Source organism: Neofelis nebulosa, chromosome 3 (genome assembly GCF_028018385.1).
Source record: "Neofelis nebulosa isolate mNeoNeb1 chromosome 3, mNeoNeb1.pri, whole genome shotgun sequence".
In the NCBI taxonomy this organism is placed as follows: domain Eukaryota; kingdom Metazoa; phylum Chordata; class Mammalia; order Carnivora; family Felidae; genus Neofelis; species Neofelis nebulosa.
This window is the reverse complement of record NC_080784.1, coordinates 150,566,195-150,585,621: the sequence shown is the minus strand read 5'-3', so window position 1 is coordinate 150,585,621 and position 19,427 is coordinate 150,566,195. Positions and strand designations below refer to the sequence as shown.

The 19,427-nt window shown below is 36.0% G+C and overlaps 1 long non-coding RNA gene across 1 annotated transcript; it reads left to right on the top strand.

Moving 5' to 3' along the window:
* Nucleotides 1-484: 484 nt before the first annotated feature.
* On the top strand, nucleotides 485-18,805 carry LOC131506194 (uncharacterized). The gene is made up of 3 exons (XR_009258784.1): nucleotides 485-551; nucleotides 14,612-14,632; nucleotides 18,392-18,805. It is a non-coding gene; the product is annotated as an uncharacterized LOC131506194 (long non-coding RNA).
* Nucleotides 18,806-19,427: the final 622 nt, after the last annotated feature.

Here is a 19,427-nt window from a genome sequence, read left to right as displayed (position 1 = left end):
TCTATCTATCTATCTATCTGCCTATGGCATACCAATTACTGTGAATATCTCTCAGTCTTCTACTTTCAATAAAATGCCAGTCTTCCTTGCATGCTGACCGGTGTCATTTTCAACATGCAAGCCTCTCTCTCATTTGTATTTCTTGGCCAGCTCCCAACATCTCTCCTTACTTATATAATCTAGCACAGCGTCTGCTTTTGCTTGGTCTGTTCTTCTGGTCTGTTCAAGGTGTCCCTTTTGGGTGTTTCCATAGCACTTACTATTTCCATATCACCGCACTTATCTTTACTTATCAAGGTCCCCACCAGTCTCCAAGTTCCTTGATGTCAGGCAATGTGTTTCAATTGTCTTTGTATTTCCAGTATGTTTCCCAAAGCTTTGGAGCATAGTTTGGTCAACAAATGTTTAACTTGTAAATAAAGGAATGATAATTATGCTACTGATTATGCTACTGAAATGCTACTGATTTTCACATATGCTTTCACAGGACTCAGCCAAATATGAAGATCCTTGTCTTTGCCTTTATCATGGCTCTCATGGTTGCCATGATCGTAAGTATACCCGGGAATTTTGAATAATATGGTCTTTGTAGTTATCCAAGGATTCTCCTTATTTCTTGTGTTTTTGCCTGCTTTTGCATTTTCCTTAACTCAGTTTTATAGATTTTAATGGTTTTATATAGACATTTTCTTTGAATTAACCTAGAAATGTTCATTATCGATTTAAAATAAATCTTGGGTACACACACACAAACATTCTAAACACAGAGAGACACTCAAGTATAATTAGTTTAATGTAAAAATAAAATGTTTAAAAGAGCTCCATAAAGTTGTGAGATTGAGAAGCACTTAAATATTATATTATAAAAGACACTTAAATATTATAAACTCCAGACCAACCAAATGTCCTGCCTATATTGCCATTTACCTGTTTGTCACCAGGTAAATTTGACCTCTCTGAGGCTCTTTCTTCCTCCTCCACCTCCTTCTCATTTCTTTATTTCTTACTCTGTTAACATTAATGGCCTCTTTCACGTTGGTATATTTTGTGTTCAGTTACTGAGAGATTCATTAAGATATGTAATAATACTTCAACTAATCCAACAGGTTCTTGTGCATGTTTAAAAACATTTGGTTAACACAGTTTATCACATAATTTTTAATAAAGGATACAAGTGGGAAAAATAAAAATCTAAGAATAATAATATATAATAATACCAGACTCTATGAGCACATAAACATTTGAATGTGAGTAGCTTCTGAGCAACTTAAAACATATCCACATAAAAAAATATTTGTTTTGAGCAATTCCAAAGCTTAGCTTCTGAATTTCACTCTCATTCACACGTGATAGATTTTCTTCCCTTTTATACACACAAAATAATTTGTACCAGAGTGAATTGATATTAAAATGTAGCAAGTTAATTATAGCAAAAAGTTATTCTTCACTCCTTTTAAAGATGGCATTAAACAAAAAAGAAAAAAACTATTTTAATGTATCAGTTACTAAGGCTTGGCCTCCATTATGTTTAATCATAATTGTGGCAACTAATGCATTTTTATACTCAATTTAGAGTTATAAAATGAAGATGTTCACTATTTTTTCTTTTCTTCTCTTTTTTTCCCCCAAGGGAGCCGATTCATCTGAGGAGGTAAGACACATTTTCATTCACTGGAAAAGTTGATAATTAAGCATATATTAAAATTTTAATTTGTTCTCTATTTTAACAGAAGCATCATTGGCATAAAAAACATCGCCATGTAAGTATTTTCCTGATAATGTGAAAATATGTACAAACATATTTTATATTTTCATCTCTGAGCATTTATTTTATAAGGAGGATCATTACTGATCTCTCAACATATCTATATAACGAATGGTTAAAATACATATTGATTTTATTTTTTTTTATGTTGCACTGGTGAAAGACGCAAAAGTCTTGTGCCCTAGTACCATTTAAATGTAAACTCATAATGTCATCCTGAAGAGACCAATTATTCCGTCAGAACTTAAGTACCTTAGTCTGGCAAATAATTACTTTGGTTACAGAATATTTGAAATTCTGATTCTCTTAAGTATAATATATGCCTACTGGAGAATAGAGGCTGCTAAAAACACATATTATATGGTAAGTTTCCACCTTCTGATTCTTTTGCAGGGTGGTGAAGTCTTAAGTTAAATTGACCATGTTAAATAAGTTGAAAAATTTCATTTGTTTAACATTTTCCTTAATGAAATATATCCTTGATATCTCATATTATTTTCACATGTCATATCAATGTGATAAGCTTTCAAAAATTCTTACTAATATAGTAAATAAGTGAGTTTACAATAGCACAAAGTAAGACTCCAAAGGAGGGATGAATATTTGGACAGAAGTAAATATTAAAGAATATGGGAGTTGTAAGAGACAGCAAGATCACCCAAAGTCAAGAGTGAGAAGTAACAATTCCATCTAACCTCGAACTAGTAAATTCCTCCTTCCTGGAATATTCAAGGATGGTCAAAGTAGGAGGTTGGAGGGTTATTATAAAGAATATGTAAACCTTTTGTGAGTGTTTGGCTGTAAGGAGGGGTCCCATAGTATTATAAAACAACAAAATTATCAACAAACAGTATAAAAAATGTGAATGCTGTATCATTTTTATCTTCTTTTAAATATTTTCTTATAAAAAAGTGAAAACCTGACCAAAAGTTTGAGAAAAAACCATGTAGATGATATATGAGCCCCTACCAAGTTTAACAACCTAAGTTTTTCATCAAAATTATTGTGAAATATTTGCAAGGCCATTGTCTTAATTCTCTGCAATTGTTCCTTTCCTTTTGTTTGTATACAGGGAGTATATTTCCCAAGTTGGCAATATTGGCAGCATCCACAATTTCAGAGATATCACAGAGATAAATAACCTTACAGTGCTTCCCAGTTGCTCCAGGACAAGATTACAGAGGTAAGCTGGGTCTAGTGAAATTCTATATTCCAGAAGTATCAGTGGTGACAGTCTAAATGAGAAAAAACAAAAGCAAGGCATCAAACCCAAAGCACGCCAGTTTAGGAGATGTAGCCTGGTGTAACTCTCCTGAAGGGTAGTTACTTACCTGTTTGCAAAAGAAAACTTCAGTCCTGGGATGGGTAAAGGGCATTTGGGGATGGAAACAGCTGTGTTTGTATCCTGGTCCTGACAACTACTATGTCATGACCTTGAATTATTCCTAATCTTTTCTAAACTTCATTTTCTCATGGATAAACAAGTCTTACAGTGACACTTAACCAATTTATAGAATTGGTGAGACTATTAAAAGACAAACGACATAAAAGACCTTGATCAGAATTGTCCCAGAATTGTCACTGCAGGCTGCCCTCCCACTAAATCTATGCCTCAATATTGTTTAAACGTTTCCTTCTAAAATGTAGTCTTTGGAGTAGCTGCAACAACAGCGTCTGGGAAATTGTCAGAAATAGAGAGTCTGAAGGCAACCCAGACCTATTGAATCAGAATCTGCATGTTAAAAAGATCCCATTATGATTCAAAACACAAGTTTCAAAAACTTTGCTTTGGGGATTCTGATAAGCAATTGAAATAGGGACCAATGTTCTAATATAATACCAACAAGGAGAGAAGGAAACATTACCAATTTGCTTTTAGAATGACAATTTTATCTAAAATAATATTAAATATTCCAAAATCTATGAAAGATTCAAACTTTCACTATAAAATAAAGCAATGTTTTCTGGAGAAAAATAAGACTGTTCTACATCTCAGAGTTGGAATAGTTCCAAAAGATTTCAATTGTTTTTAAATATACATAGAGACTTCTTTCAAATTTATTTATTTATTTTTTTTAATTTTTTTTAACGTTTATTTATTTTTGAGACAGAGAGAGACAGAGCATGAACGGGGGAGGGTCAGAGAGAGGGAGACACAGAATCGGAAGCAGGCTCCAGGCTCTGACCATCAGCACAGAGCCCGACGCAGGGCTCGAACTCACGGACCGCAAGATCGTGACCTGAGCCGAAGTCGGATGCCTAACCGACTGAGCCACCCAGGCGCCCCACTTCTTTCAAATTTAATTCCCTGTTGCCATTAATGACAGAGCAATGAATCTGAACTTGACTTCTTGAGCATTATTAAGGAATAGCTGAGTAATATTTCAGCAAGGAAGGATATACTAAAAATATTGTTTGGGAGGGATTAATATGGGTGAAAAGAGTAGGCTATAATTAAGCAGAGGGATGGTGGAACTGAAATAGATTGGCAATAGAAAGACTCTAGAGAAATATGAGAAAGGGATCCAAAGAAAGGCAATCAATAGATTTGATGATGGATTGAAAGAAAGACTAAATCAGAGAAGGAAAAAAAAAGAAGAAATGGATACAACTTGTCAGAATTGGAGTAGCAAGTAAAAGTGCTGAGCAATATGTCTTTCAGAAAGAGACAGTGCTCTGCTGTTGTCCATCTGTTTCTTGGCTTTTGTTGTTTTCCTTCAGGGAATTTTGCTTTGTGTGTGTCAGTCTCAGTAGGGGATGTTAAAGACAATTTGACTATGTTAAGTTTCTAAGAGAATAGCATCCAAACTGAAAAGACAAGTGGGCTAAAATGTAGAACTAAACCACTGAACTTCAAGGGAGAAGTGACAGGAGAGAAAAAAAAAAACAGACTACAAATTCATTCAATCAATTTTTCAATATTCATTTTAATTTTTTTTTAACTCTGTGAAGTACCAGGAAAAGTATAGAAGTAGTTTGGCTAGGAGATTTGAAGACATAGAAATAAAGGAATTCTTTAATAGATTGGAAAGAAACAATTGGAAATAAATACGGTTCCTTTTGTTATTATTGGAGGAAATAAGGGTCCAAACGAAATTCATGTTCATTCAGGCATGAGCTATTACTTGACCTCATAACGAGCAGCAGTGAGACAGCCACTGGAGATATAAATACAGTTATGCCATTCTCTTCACACCACAGCTCATTATCTAGTTTTAAAGATGGATATGAAAACAAGCAACCATCAGTCACAATGTCATTGCATAAAGAAGTGAGGTGATTGGGTGGGTTATTTAGGACTGTTTTACCAGCAGGTCTATGGCAGCTGGAGTGAGAGGGATCTAGACAAACAATGAAGACGGCCATCAAGAAACTACCAAAATAATTTAGGATGAGAAATAAGAGCTTGAGGAAAAACAAAGTAATAGAGATAGTAGCAATTTACTCCAAAGCAGAGTCTGACTATATAAATACTTGAGAATAATTCTCATCAGCTCTTCCCTGTGGATGATTTTAACTAAGGCACAGTTTTTGGTCAGGGAGCTTGTGTCATGTCAAATCAAACGAAACCCAAACTTAGATAAGGAGGGACTTTATTGGTAAAAAATTCCATTGCTTAAATGGGGAGAACACTTATATCTCAGAAATCTGCAAGTGTCTCAAAATCCAACAGAAAAGGCTTTTCTTTCACAGGCTAAAAAGAAGAAAGCAAGGATCAGCAGAAACTTTTGAGGGGAACGTGGGCAAGCAGGGGGAATCCAGTAGGATCTAAGAGAAAGTGTAGGCTATGGTTAGTCAATTCTCAGGATAAGTTGATAAGGGGCACACTCCATCCCTAGCGCTTCTTCAGACTTGGGCCACACAGAGCTCAGAGCGTAGAGGAGGGAGAGAAGCCTGATGAATATGAAATCCAGACCAAGCAAAGGGTAACAAATGGGCAACTGTGAACACCTGCTCATTCACGGAGGAATATATTTAGATACAAATCAAAAAACAAGAAAGCATAAGGGTATTAGCAATGACTTGGTCTGTCGTTCAAATTTAATAAAAAGAATGTTTCTTTATCCACAGGTTTGGCGGAAAGTCCTATTTTCTCTCTTACTGATGATGATTCTTCTTATTCAAAAGTCCTTTGACCATCTATTTATTAGATAGAACTACCCGCTGTGTTGTTTGTATTATGTTATGTATTATATTGGAATTTTAAAAAATAGTTTGAACCATCAGTAGTTTCTAGCTTCCCCAGCAACAACAAAAAGCTATTTCAATCAAATAGTGTTATATGAAATGCACAAACTTGAGGTAAATGATCAATATTTTTAAAAGAGTAGTAATGTTAGTCTCTGAACAATTTGATTTTTCTCTGACTTTGTGCTCTGTATTCATAGCATTATAATTTTTTTTAAAAAGGTCATGCATAATAAATTGATTTATCAAGCATATACTGGTTCTCCCATTGTATTTGTTTCTAGGGTGGCCATAACAAATCACCAAAACTGGTGTTAAGAACAACAGAAATTTGTGATCTCACAGTTCTGTTGACAGAGTCTTGCTCTTTCTGACAGCTCTGGGGTACGATCTTTCTTCGCCTCTTCCTAATCTCTGGCGATTGTTGACAATCCTGGAATTCCTTGGTTTGTAAATGCATTATTTCAATCTCTGCCTCTCTTGTCTCAAAGTGGTCCTCTCCTGTGCATCTCTCTTCTTATACAGATAATCATCATATGCAGTTAAGGGCTCACTCTACTCCCTCCAGTAGGACCTCATCATAACTAATCACATCAGCAGTGGCCCATATTTCGATAGAAGGTCACGTTCTGATGTTTTGGGCTTAGGACTTCCACATATCTTTGGGAGAGGGACACAACTGAATCCATACCACCCATTTTTGTTTTGGTTCTCAATAACATTTTTCTGCAATGATTACATGTCAAAAACTCATAATATTCTTCACTATGTCAACATTTCTAAAGGAACGACAAGCAATGCTATTTCATAATCTTCTGGGACAATGATTATGGAAGAAAATAGTTTATGACATAGCAATTCACAACAAACCTAGGTGGTTATTTAAGGGGCATGAAAATTATCTAAGCAATCTTATTTTAGCCTTGAAATCTTCTGTACTAGAAGATATTCCAATTCATGCAATTTGCATGAAATCCCTAGAATACCAATCAAAATCTTTCCTTTAATTTTAATCATATGCATAAGGAAAACTAATGCACATTTAGCAAGTGGCTTGGAAGAAAATCTCAGCTGTGCCCTGGTTGTAAATATTGCCAGCTAAAAGTTTACAAATTATGCTGAATGACCATGTTTATGATAAAATGTTTTATTCACCAAAATTCATGGAGGCAGCTTCTCTTCCAGAGAAAAACAGCCCAAACTAAAGGCCAATCCCCAATCCCCACAGGGGTGCACACAGCAGAGAGAAGTGTGAAGGGCCAAAGACATTTGAAAGGAACAAAAGGAGGGTGCTGAGACTCAGAGGCTGAGGAAAGAAGGGGAGATAAAGGGAAACTGGTAGAATGCTGAGTTGGGTGGGTTGTGTTTGTGTCCTGAACCGCCTTCTGGCCCTCCACCTTACACACTTTGGTATGTAAGGGACTTCTGAAATTTAACAGATCTAGAACTCTTTCTTGTTCTCCTCCTTGAGTCTTAGTGAATTTCACCTTGTCCTTGTACAGATTCTAACCTAAAGAAAACTGATTTTTTTTTCTCCTCTGCCCTTCACTCTTTACACACACACACACACACACACACACACACACACACACACACTTGCTATTTGTGACCACAATGAAAGTTTTATTTGTCAAATACTTCAAGTACAGTTTGATTCCAATTACATATGTCTCAATGAGGCATTGCTAATAAATTAGGCACTGAGAAATAATTCTGCTTTGTGATTTTCTTTGAAAGGGGCTACTTTCTTTCTTCTTTCTTTAGTTGTAATGTTTATTTATTTTTGGAAGAGAGAGAGAAAAGAAGGGGAGGGGCAGAGAATGAGGGAGACACAGAATCTGAAGCAGGATCCAGATGCCGAGCTGTCAGCAGAGAGACTGAAGTGGAATTGAATTCATGAACTGTGAGATCATGAACTGAGCTGAAGTCAGTCCCTTAACGGACTGAGCCACCAGGTGCCCCAAAAGGGGCTACTTTCAAGTATGAGCCTTAAAGATTCTGATCAATGGCCTAGCTCTCAAGTAGATTCCCTTGCATGTACATGTTTTTTTTTTTTCATGTTTTAATTATGACTCTCACTTTCTGGCTACATGATTTTGGCCAAGTAATTAAACCTGTCTGAACCCTATTGTCTCTTGTGTGATGACAACTTAAAGGTGTTGCTGGAAAAATTAATGTAATAACATACATAGGCACCTATACAATGCCTGGCAAAGAACAATACTTAAAAAGTTTAACAAGAGTCATTATCACTTTCTATGCTTGAGAACTGAATGCTTTCCCAGAAGGAATTTTATTAAATCTGTACACAATCCTGCTGAAACAGTATGATTATATACAGAGAAGGAATCCAACACTGAACAGAATTAAGATATTTGCCCTAATATCTAACAATTAGTAAATTGTTAGAGAAAAAAACAATCAATATTCTGGTCCATTAGATTCCAAATCCCAGGCTATTTATCATACTCCAAGAGTGCCTGTATTGGTTTCCTATTACGGCTGCAACAAATTACCACTAATGTAGAGGTTCAAAACAAAACAAACTTATTTTTTATTTTTAAAACCACTTCATTGGTATTGAGATTGAGATGTAAAAGCTGTACATTGACAGCAATGATTACAAAGAGAATGATGTGGAAAATGGAAGAGATATGGTCCATCACCTCTACTGGTGGGATTTTCTAAAAGACTTAATTTTCTTGGCTACATATGTGACATTGACTTTGTCAATAATGACTTTTACCTTTCACTTAAAGTTGGAGTTTAAATTTTATGAGAAAATGAACTCTTGAATAGCATCAGCTCTCTTTTTGGAAATGTGTGTATTTCAAAGTTTTAAGTCATCATTTTTAACATTGCTTTATTCCCAAGTACTGCTTCAATTTTCCACTACCTTTCATTGTCCTTTTCATCATTCAAAATAGTTTGTTTTTGTGCATAATTAACACAGTATAAAGGATTATTTTGTTTTAATGACTCATTTATTTAACCCATCTTCCGTTTCTTTGTAATTTGACTGGAAAAAATTTTGCAATATTTCAGACTTTTATCATTGTGTTCCTTGGGAAATATTTTTCAAAGCCCTAACTCTATCTATATATCTATCTATCTATTTATCTATCTATCTATCATTTATCTATCTATCAATGCAATACCACTTTCTATGAATGTCTCTCAATCCTCTACTTTCAATAAGATGCCAGGGATACACAACACTAAGACCTACATCCTATTTTGTATCATACAATGACTAAATATTTGGTTAAATCGTACATGATAGAAAACCTACACCAAGAAAGACTTAATTTTTATTATTTGTCTAAGGCCACAGTCCTGAGTTTAAACCAGTAAGGCAAAAGAAGCAGATAAGGAAGAAGGAAAACTCCATCAGTCCCAAGTTCTGCTTCATATGTTAAAAACGTAGTCATTTAGTGGAAGACTAAATACTAACTTCTTCTCTCATTAGACATACATTCTTAAGGTATGTTCTATCAAAACTGGTGGCTAAAAGAAAAAAGAAAAAGGCTTTGTCTATTGTTTACCTTACAGTTTGTAAAATGCCTTTATTTATATATCTTCAATTCAGAAACAAATAACCTATTTCTTTTTCAAGAGAAATAGAACTGAATTTACTTGTATGGAGAGAATTACAAACATATGACAAATGGTCCCAGATTCCATTACTTTGGTTCGATAAGGTTATTTGCAAGATTACATCATGTTTACTGATTCAATCTGTCAAAGTGTTTACAAATGTTTTCACTGAAACCTTTTAATTAGATTTTTCCCTACCAAGTATCATTCATGCTCTAATACCAGGGTCACACCATTTACACCATTCTCAAGCCAGGAGCCTGGCTCATCTTCACTCATTCTGTTATAAAACCAGTCCCTGTTGCTTGTCGCTCTACTTTCTAAACATTTCTTTAAACTCTGCCCTATCCCTCCTCATGACATTCTGTGGGCCCTGTAATCTCACAGCAATCTAAGGGGCCAGCCTGTCTCCATCACTGTCCTCCTTACGTGCTGAACGATATCACTTCCCACATGCAATCTTCTCTCTTGATTGTGTTTCTTGGCTGGCTCCCAACATCTCTCCTTACTTACCCTATAGAATCTACAACTGCTTCTCCTTTTGCTTTACTTTCATGCCCCCATCCTCTTGGTCTTTTCATGTTGTCACTTTTGGGGGTTTCGATAACACTTTACTATTTGCAAATCTCAGCGTTTATCTTTACTTATCAAGGTCCCCACCAGTCTCCAAGTTCCCTGATGGCAGGCAATGTGTTTCAATTGTCTTTGCATTTCCAGTATGTTTCCCAAGGCTTTGGAGCATAGTTTGGTCAAGAAATGTTGGACTTGTAAATAAAGAATGAATATGCTACTGATTTTCACATATGCTTTCACAGGACCCAGCCAAATATGAAGACCCTTCTCTTTGCTTTTATCATGGCTCTCACGGTTGCCATGACTGTAAGTATATCCGGGAATTTTGAAGAATACTTTTTTAGTGGTTCTCCAAGGAGTCTCCTTATTTGCATTTTCACCTATGTTTTTGCATTTTCCTGAACACGGCTTACTAGATTTTAATGGTTTTATATGGACATTTGCCTTGAATTAATATAGTAAGCTCACTAGGAATTTAGAATAAATCTTGGGTACACAAACACACTAAACATATATGGACACTCAAAACAATTAGCTTGATATAAAAATAAAAATTTTTTAAAAAAGCTCCATAAAGATGTGGGAAGGAGAGGCTAATGAAAAACACTTACATATTATCAGCACTAGACTAACTAATTTTCAGAAGCTCTTACCTACGTTGCCATTTTCTCGTGGGTCACCAGTGAAAATTGACTTCTCTGAAGTTTTCTTCTTCCTCCTTCATCTTTCCATCTGCCTCCTCTTCTTTATCCTCTTCCTTCCCTCCTCCCTCTCCTCTTCCAATCTCTAACCTCTTTCTTCTACTCTCTCCCCTCCTCCTTCTCAGCCTCCTCCTTTCCTTCTTCCCCTTCTCTTCTCTCTTGCTTCCTCCTCCTCTACCTACTCCCCCTCCTCCTGTTTGCCTTCCTTCCCCTCCTCCTCCACCTCCTAACCTCTTCAGTCTCCTCTCTCACTTCCCTTTCATCAGCCTCTACCTTATGTCCTTCCCTCATCCTCACTCTGTTCTTTCTTTCCTCATTACTTACCTCCTCCTCATTGTCCTTGTCTTACCTTTGTTTCTTAGTCTGTTCAAGTTAAAGTGAGTCCCTTTTGCTTTGGTGTTCTTTCTGTCTAATTATTGAGAAATTCATTAAGAATTAAGAATACTTCTTCAACTAATCCAACAAGTTCTATTTGATTTTTCTGAAAATGTGTTTATGACATCACAGTGTATCACTTTATATTTATTTGCAAAAGAACAAAAGTGGAAGGAATACATTTTGAAGAACAAAGAGAAAAGCAATACCAGACTCTACTAGCACATAAAATATTTGCAGATAACTAGCTCTTAATCTACAGAAAATATATCCATGTGTTTAAAAAAAGCATTTGCTTTTAGGAAATACAAAGCTTAGTAATGAAAACCTACTCATCACTGATTTTATTTATTTTTTTACGTTCAAGATTTTATTTGAATTCAAATTAGTTAACATACAGCATAAAACATAGTATTGATTTCTGTATTGGAATTTAGTGATTCGGCACTTTCACCTAACACCCAGGGCAAATCCCAGCCAGGGCCCTCCATAAGGCCCATCATCAGTTTAGCTCATCCTTCCACCCACTCCCCTCCAGCAACCGTCAGTTTGTTCTCTATATTTCAGAGTCTCTTATGGTTTGCCTCCCTCTCTGCTTCTATCCTATTTTATTTTTCCTTCCCTTCCCCTGGTGGTGTTTGTCTCCTCTGATTGACTTATTTCACTTAGCATAATATACTCTAGTTCCATCTTCATGATTGCAAATGGCAAGACTTAATTCTTTTGATGGCTGAGTAATATTCCATTGCATGGATATACCACTGTTTCTTTATCCTTTCATCAATCAATAGACATTTGGACTCTTCTCATAAATTGGCTGTTGTTGATCATTCTGCTGTAAACATTGGGGTGCATGTGCCCCTTCGATTCCGTATTTTTTTGTATCTTTTGTGTAAATACCTAGTTGTGCAATTGCAGAATTGTAGGGTAGTTCTATTTTTAACTTTTTTGAGACACCTCCATCTTCTGTTTCACAGTGGCTATACCAGCCTGCATTCCCACCGACAGTGTAAGACGGTTCCCCTTTCTCCACATCCTTGCCAGCATCTGTAGGTTCCTGAGTTGTCAATTTTAGCCATTCTGACAGGTGTGAGCTGGTATCTCATTGTAGTCTGGATATGTATTTCCCTCATGATGAGTGATGTTGAACATTTTTTAATCAGTCTCCTAGCCATTTGTATGTCTTCTTTGGTGATATACTTTTTCATGTCTTCTGCTCATTTCTTCACTGGATTGTTTGTTTTGGGGATGTGGACTTTGATAAATGTTTTATACAGTTTGGATACTAGTGTTTTATCTGACATGTCATTTGCAAATATCTTCTCCCATTCTGTAGGTGGCCTTTTAAGTTGATTGATTAATTCCTTCACTGCACAGGAACATTTTATCTTGATGAAGTCCCAATAGTTCATTTTTGCTTTAGTTTCCCTCTACTCTGGTGACGGGTCTAGTGAGAAGTTGCTGTGGTTGATGCCAAAGATTTCCTCCTGAGTTCCTCTCTAGGATCTTGATGGTTTCCTGTCTCAATTTAGGTCTTTCGTCCATTTGGAATATTCTTGGGTGTATGGTGTAAGAATGTGGTCTAGGTTCATTCTTCTGCACGTTGCTTTCCAAGTTTCCCAACATCGTTTGTTGAAGAGACAGTCTTTGTCCATTGGATATTCCTCCCTGCTTTGTTGAAGATCAGTTGACCAAATTAGTGAGCATCCGATTCTGGGTCCTCTATTCTGTTCTGATCTATGTGTCTATTTTTCTGCCAGTACCATACAGTCTTGATGATTACAGCTTTTTAATACAACTTGAAATCCAGAATTGTGATGCCTCCCCTTTTTTTTGCTTTTGCAACATTACTTTCTACCCCTACTTTCTTGAGCGTTTTTATCAAGAAAGAATACAACATTTTGTCAAATGCCTTTTCTGCATCTATGAGTGGGGGGGATCATAGAATTCTTATCCTTTCTCTTATTAATGTCGTATATCATGTTGATTGATTTGTGAATATTGAACCACCCTTACATCCCAGAAATAAATCCCACTTACTGGATCATGCTGAATAATTCTTTCAGTGTACTGTTCTATTCGATATGTAGTATCTTGTTGAGGTTTTTTTTCACCCGTGTTCATCAAGGATTCTGGTCTGTATTTCTGCTTTTGGGTGGGGTCGTTGCCTGGTTTTGGAATCAAGGTAAAGCTGTTTTCACTGAATGATTTTGGATGTTTTCCTTCCATTTCTATTGTTTGGAACAGCTTCGGAAGACTAGGTATTCATTCCTTTTCAAATGTTTGGTAGAAGTCCCCTGGGCATCCATCTTGCTCTGGACTCTTGAGGGAGATTTTTGATGACTGACTCAACTTCATTGCTGGTTATACATCTGTTCAAATTTTCTATTTCTTCCCATTTCAGTTCCAGTATTTTATATGTTGTTAGAAATGTATCCAGTTCTTCAAGATTGCCCAATTTGTTGGTATACAATTGCTCATAATATTCTCTTATGATTGTGTTGGTTGTGATCTTTCCTCTTTCTTTCATGATTTTACTTATTTGGGTCCTATCTCTTTTCTTTTTGATAATTCTGGCTACGGGTTTGTCAGTTTTATTAATTCTCTCACAGAACCAGTGTTTAGATTTGTTGATCAGTTCTACTGGATTCTTTTTGCTTCTACATCATTTATCTGTGTTCTAATCCTTATTTTTTCCCTTCCTCTGCTGGTTTTGTACTTTATGTGCTGTTCTTCTTTCAGCTCCTTTAGGTGTCAGATTAGGTTGTGTGTTTGAGACTTTTCTTACTTCTTCAGGAAGGCCTGAATTGCTATATATTTCTCTCTTATGACCAGCTTTGTGGCATACCAAAGTTTTAGGACTGCCATATTTTCATTTTCATTTGCTTCCGTGTATATTTTTATTTCTTCTTTAGGTTCCTAGCTAACCCAGCCTATCTTTAGGAGGATCTTCTCTATCTTCCATGTGTTTGTGGTCTTTCCAATTTTTTTTTCTTGTGATTGATTTCAAGTTTCATAGTATTGTGGCCTGAAAGTTTGCATGGTATGATCTCAATCATTTTTTGTACTAGTTGAGGTCTCATTTGTGATCCAGTATGGGATCCAATCTGGAGAATGTTCCATGTACACTTGAAAAGAATGTGTATTTGCTGCTCTAGGAAAATGCTCTGAATATATCTGTTAAGTCCATCAGGTTCAGTGTGTCCTTCAAAGCCATTGTATCCTCCTTGATCTCCTCAGTCACTTTAAAGATGTCATTAAACCAACAACAAGAAAAAACTACTTTAGTGTGTCAGTTACTAAGACTTTGTCTTCATTTTGTTTAATCCCCATTATGACAGCTTAGTGCATTGTAACCTTCAGTTTGGAATTATATAATGAAGATGTTCATTATTATTTTTTTTTTTCCCAGGGAGCTGATTCATCTGAAGAGGTAAGACACTGTCATGTAACTGGTAAGCTTGATAAGTAAGCATGTATTAACATTTTAATCTGTTCTGCTTTTTTTTTTTAATTTTTTTTTAACATTTATTTATTTTTGAGACAGAGAGAGACAGAGCATGAACGGGGGAGGGGCAGAGAGAGAGGGAGACACAGAATCGGAAACAGGCTCCGGGCTCTGAGCCATCAGCCCAGAGCCCCACGGGGGGTTCGAACTCACGGACCATGAGATCGTGACCTGAGCTGAAATCGGACGCTTAACCGACTGAGCCACCTAGGCGCCCCTTTTTTTTGTTTTTAATTTTTTTTTAACGTTTATTTTATTTTTGAGACAGAAAGAGACAGAGCATGAACGGGGGAGGGGCAGAGAGAGAGGGAGACACAGAATCGGAAACAGTAATCTGTTCTGCTTTTAACAGAAATCTATATCTCCTGAGTATCCATACCCTGACATTCCCAGTGATTATCTGGTAATGTACAAACATTTTCTGTCCCTGAGTATTTATTCTATAAGAAGAATCAATGCTTACCTCTTAAATATATCTATATAGTGAATGGTTATAGTACACATTGATTTTACTTATTTATGATGCACTGGTAAAAGACTCCACGTCTTGTGCACTAGTAACGACTAAATGGAAACTCATAAGGCCACACAATAGAAGCTAACTCTTCTCTGTACTTAAGTATCTCTGTCAAATAATTGCCTTGGTCAAAAGAATAGCTGAAAATTTAATGATATTAAGTATAATATATGCCTCATGGAGTATAGAGGCTGCTAAAAACACATATGAGGTGGTAAATCTCCACCTTCTGATGCTTTGGGACAGTGATGAAGTCATTAGCTTAAGTTAATGGATCATGTTAAATAACAGAGAAAACTTCATTCATTTAACATTTTTAAAAACTTTATCTCTTTATTTTGTGAGGGAGAGTGAATGTGATTGGGGGGGTGGCAGAGGGAGACCTAGAGAGAGAATTCCAAGGTAATAGCACCAACCCTGATGTGGGGCTAAAGGCAAGGAACTTGAGATCATGACCGAAGCAAAAATCAAGAGTCAGACGCTCAACCTACGGAGCCACCCAGGCGTCCTTAACATTTTTTTTAAATGAATGCAACATTGATATCCTTTATTATTTTGACATGTCATATCAGTGTGATCAGGTCTCAGAAATACTTAGTACCGTAGTAAATAGATTAGTTTAAAATGGCACCAAACAAAAAGAATCAGAAGGAGAGATGAGGGATATTTCACTTAATAGAAGTTTGTAAGGGACTTCTAAGAGATAGTAAGCTTCTTATGACTCAAGAATCAAAAGAGCTCTACCTGACCTGGTATCAGTAACTTCTTTCTCTTTGGAATATTCAAGGATGGGCAAAGTAGGAACTTGGAGGTACTATTATAAAGAATATGGAAACCTTTTGTAAGTGATTGGCTGTAATCAAGGCCCCTGCATGTATTATAAACTGACAAAATTGTCAGCAACAGTAAAAATGTGAATCCTTGATCATTTTTACCTTCTTTCAACATTTCCCTCTTAAAAAAGTGAAAACCTATGCCCAAGTTTTAAAGAACAATGAAGTAGATGATACATAAGTTCCTACCAACTTTAACTTTAATCAAAGTTTTGAATGAAAATTATTGTGAAATATTTGCACTGTCATTGTCTCAATTCTCTGCTATTGTCCATTTCCTTTTCCTTGCATACAGTGGAGGTATTCCCAACAATTTCCAAAAAACAGGACAACTTTATTTTCAACGTTACCCAGCTCATATCCATAGGAAATCCCTTTTCCATTACATTCCAGAGGTAAGCTGGGTTTAGTTACATTTGATATTCTCCAGAGGTATCAATGGTGACATTAAAACAAGAGAAAACAAAAGCAAGGTTTTAAGTCAAAAGTAGTCCCAGTTTAGGAAATGCAGTAGCTCTCCTAAGGATAATTGTTTATTTAAATGTTTCCAAAAGAAAACTCCTGTCCTGGTATGGTTAAGGAGTCGGGGTTAGGGCTGGGAATACCATTACTTGCCTCTAATTCCAAACATTACTGTTTTATGACCTTGAACTATTCCTAATTTTTTCTAGACTTCATTTTCTCTAGGACAAAATGTGATTGTGATGACACTTAAACCAATTCATAGAAGTTGTGAGACTATTACAAGACATATTACATAAAAGACCTTGATCAGATTTGTAACTGCAGGCTGCAAATTCATTTAATCTATTTTCCAATAATGACTCACTGGTTTTTAATTCCCCAAAGTACTAAGAAATGTAATCCCTTAGGATACAATTAGTTTGGCATAGAGATCTAAAGACATAGTGTGGCAGGATTTTCGCACAAAAGTTGTGACACCTAGGCTTTTCTCTCCAGGAAGCAATTTTATTTGTGCCGGCACTACTCAGTCGGGTTTGTACCCGAAGAATTGAGCCCCAACACCACATGGCATAGTGTTGCATGCACTTTTTTATTTTTTTGGTTTCCCGTCCATGGTAACACACAAACATGTAGTCTGATTAAATGGTGTCAAGGTTGTGAGGGATATTGTCACTTATGCACATCTCCAGGTTGCCTTGAGGGTTTTTTGTTTGTTTTTTTTGTTTGTTTGTTTTTGTTTTTTGTTTGTTTGTTTTGTTTGGTTTTTTTAGGGAGGGGACCCTACAACAATAGAAATAAAGAAGCTCTTTCAAAGATAAGAAAGAAACAATTGCGAATAAATACAACTCCTTGTATAATCATTTGCGAACATACGGGTCATACTGAAATTCGTGTTAATGCAGGCATAGGCTGTCACTTGACCACAAAAGGATCATACAGTGAGACAGCCATTGGAAATATAAATAGCATTAGCCAGATTCTCTGTACTCCACAGCTTACTATTTAGTTTTAAAAATGAATGTATAAACAATCATCAGTCAGAATATCACTTCATAAAGAAGTGAGGTGACTGCATGTGTATTTAAGACTATGTTACCAGCAAGTCTATGGCAGCTGGAGAGAGAGGAATCTAGAAAGACAAGGAAGAAGGCCACTGAGAAACTACCAAAATAATTTAGGACAAGATATAAGAGCTTGAGGGAAAAAAAAACAAAACTAATTGAGATGGTAGCAATTTACTCTAAAGCAGAGTCTGATTATATAAGTATTTGAGAACAATTCTAGTCAGCTTTTCTCTGTGGATGATTTTAACCAAGGCCCAGTTTTTGGTAAGGATCTTGTGTCATGTCAAATCAAAGCAAACCCAAACTTAGTTAAGGAAAGACTTTATTCAGAACAAAATCCATTGCCTAAATGAGGAGAATGCTTAAATCTCAGAAATCTGCCAAGTGTCTCAAAATCCAACAGAGAAACCTTTTCTTTCACTGCCTAAAGAGAAGTAAGCAAAGATCAGCAGAAACTTTTGAAGGGAACTTGGGCAAGCAGGGGGAAACTAGTAGGATCTGAGAGAAAATGTCCACTGTAGTTAGCTGATTCTCAGGATAAGTTTATAGGGGGGCACGCTCCATCCTTACTGCTTCTTCAGACTTGGGCTAAACAGAGCTCAGAGCCTATAGGAAGGAGAGAAGCCTCTTAAGCCTCTAATCCAGACCAAGCGAAGGGTAACAAATGGGCAACTGTGAACACCTGGTCAGTCACAGAGGAATATATTTAGATACAAATCAAAAAACAAGAAAGCATAAGGGTATTAGCAATGACTTGATCTGTAGTTCAAATTTAATAAAAAGAATGTTTTTTCTTTATCCACAGGCTTGGTGGAAAGTCCTATTTGCTGTCTTTCCTGATGATTCTTCCTATTCAAAAGTCCTTTACCCACCTAGCAAAATTTTGTAGCCCGGGTATAATGAATACACCCAAAGTACTTTTAAAATCATGTGAAAAGTAATTAAAACACTACAGTTTTACTTTTATTATGGTATGTAGTATATCAGAATTTAAAAATAATGGAGCCATCAGTAAATTCTGGCTTTTCAAAATAAAAAAGAAGTCCAATCAAATAGTGTTACAAGAGCAACACGACCTGAGATCAATGTTCAATATTTTTAAAGCAAAAGTAATGGTAGTCTCTGAACTCTTTGAAATTTCCCTTTTTCTTTCTGTGTTAATTGCATTATAAAATTGGTCTAAAAACTCATCACCCATAATAAATTGATTGATCAAGCATGTACTGGTTCTCCCATTGTATTTGGTTCCATGGGTTGCCATAACAGATTTTCAAAACTCGTGGCTAAAAACAACAGAAATTTATGCTCTCATAGAACTGTTGGAAAAGACTTGCTCTTTCTGACAGGGCAAAATCTTTCCTCAACTCTACATACTTTCTAGCAACTTACTGGCAATCCTAAAATTCCATGGTTTGTAAATTCATGATTTCAATCTGTTTCTCTTATCTCAAATCTATCTTCTCTTTCTCTCTCTCTCTCTCTCTCTCTCTCTCTCTCTATATATATATATATACACATATCTTCTTATAAAGACAGCAGTCAAATGGATAGCAGTCAAATTTAGTGCCCACTCCACTCTAGTGTGAACTTCTCCCAAATAATTACATCCATAGCAGCACATATTTCCAAATAAGGTCACATTCTGAGTTACTGGGGTAAGGATGTCAGTATATCGTTGGTGGGAGAGACACACTGAACTTTTTCCACCTATCTTTATTTTGATTCCCAGTATAATTTTACTGCAACTATTATATGCCAAAACTCATAATATTCTTTACCATCTCAACATTTCCAGAGAATGACAAGTGGTTATTTCATAACTTTCTGGGACAATAATTGTG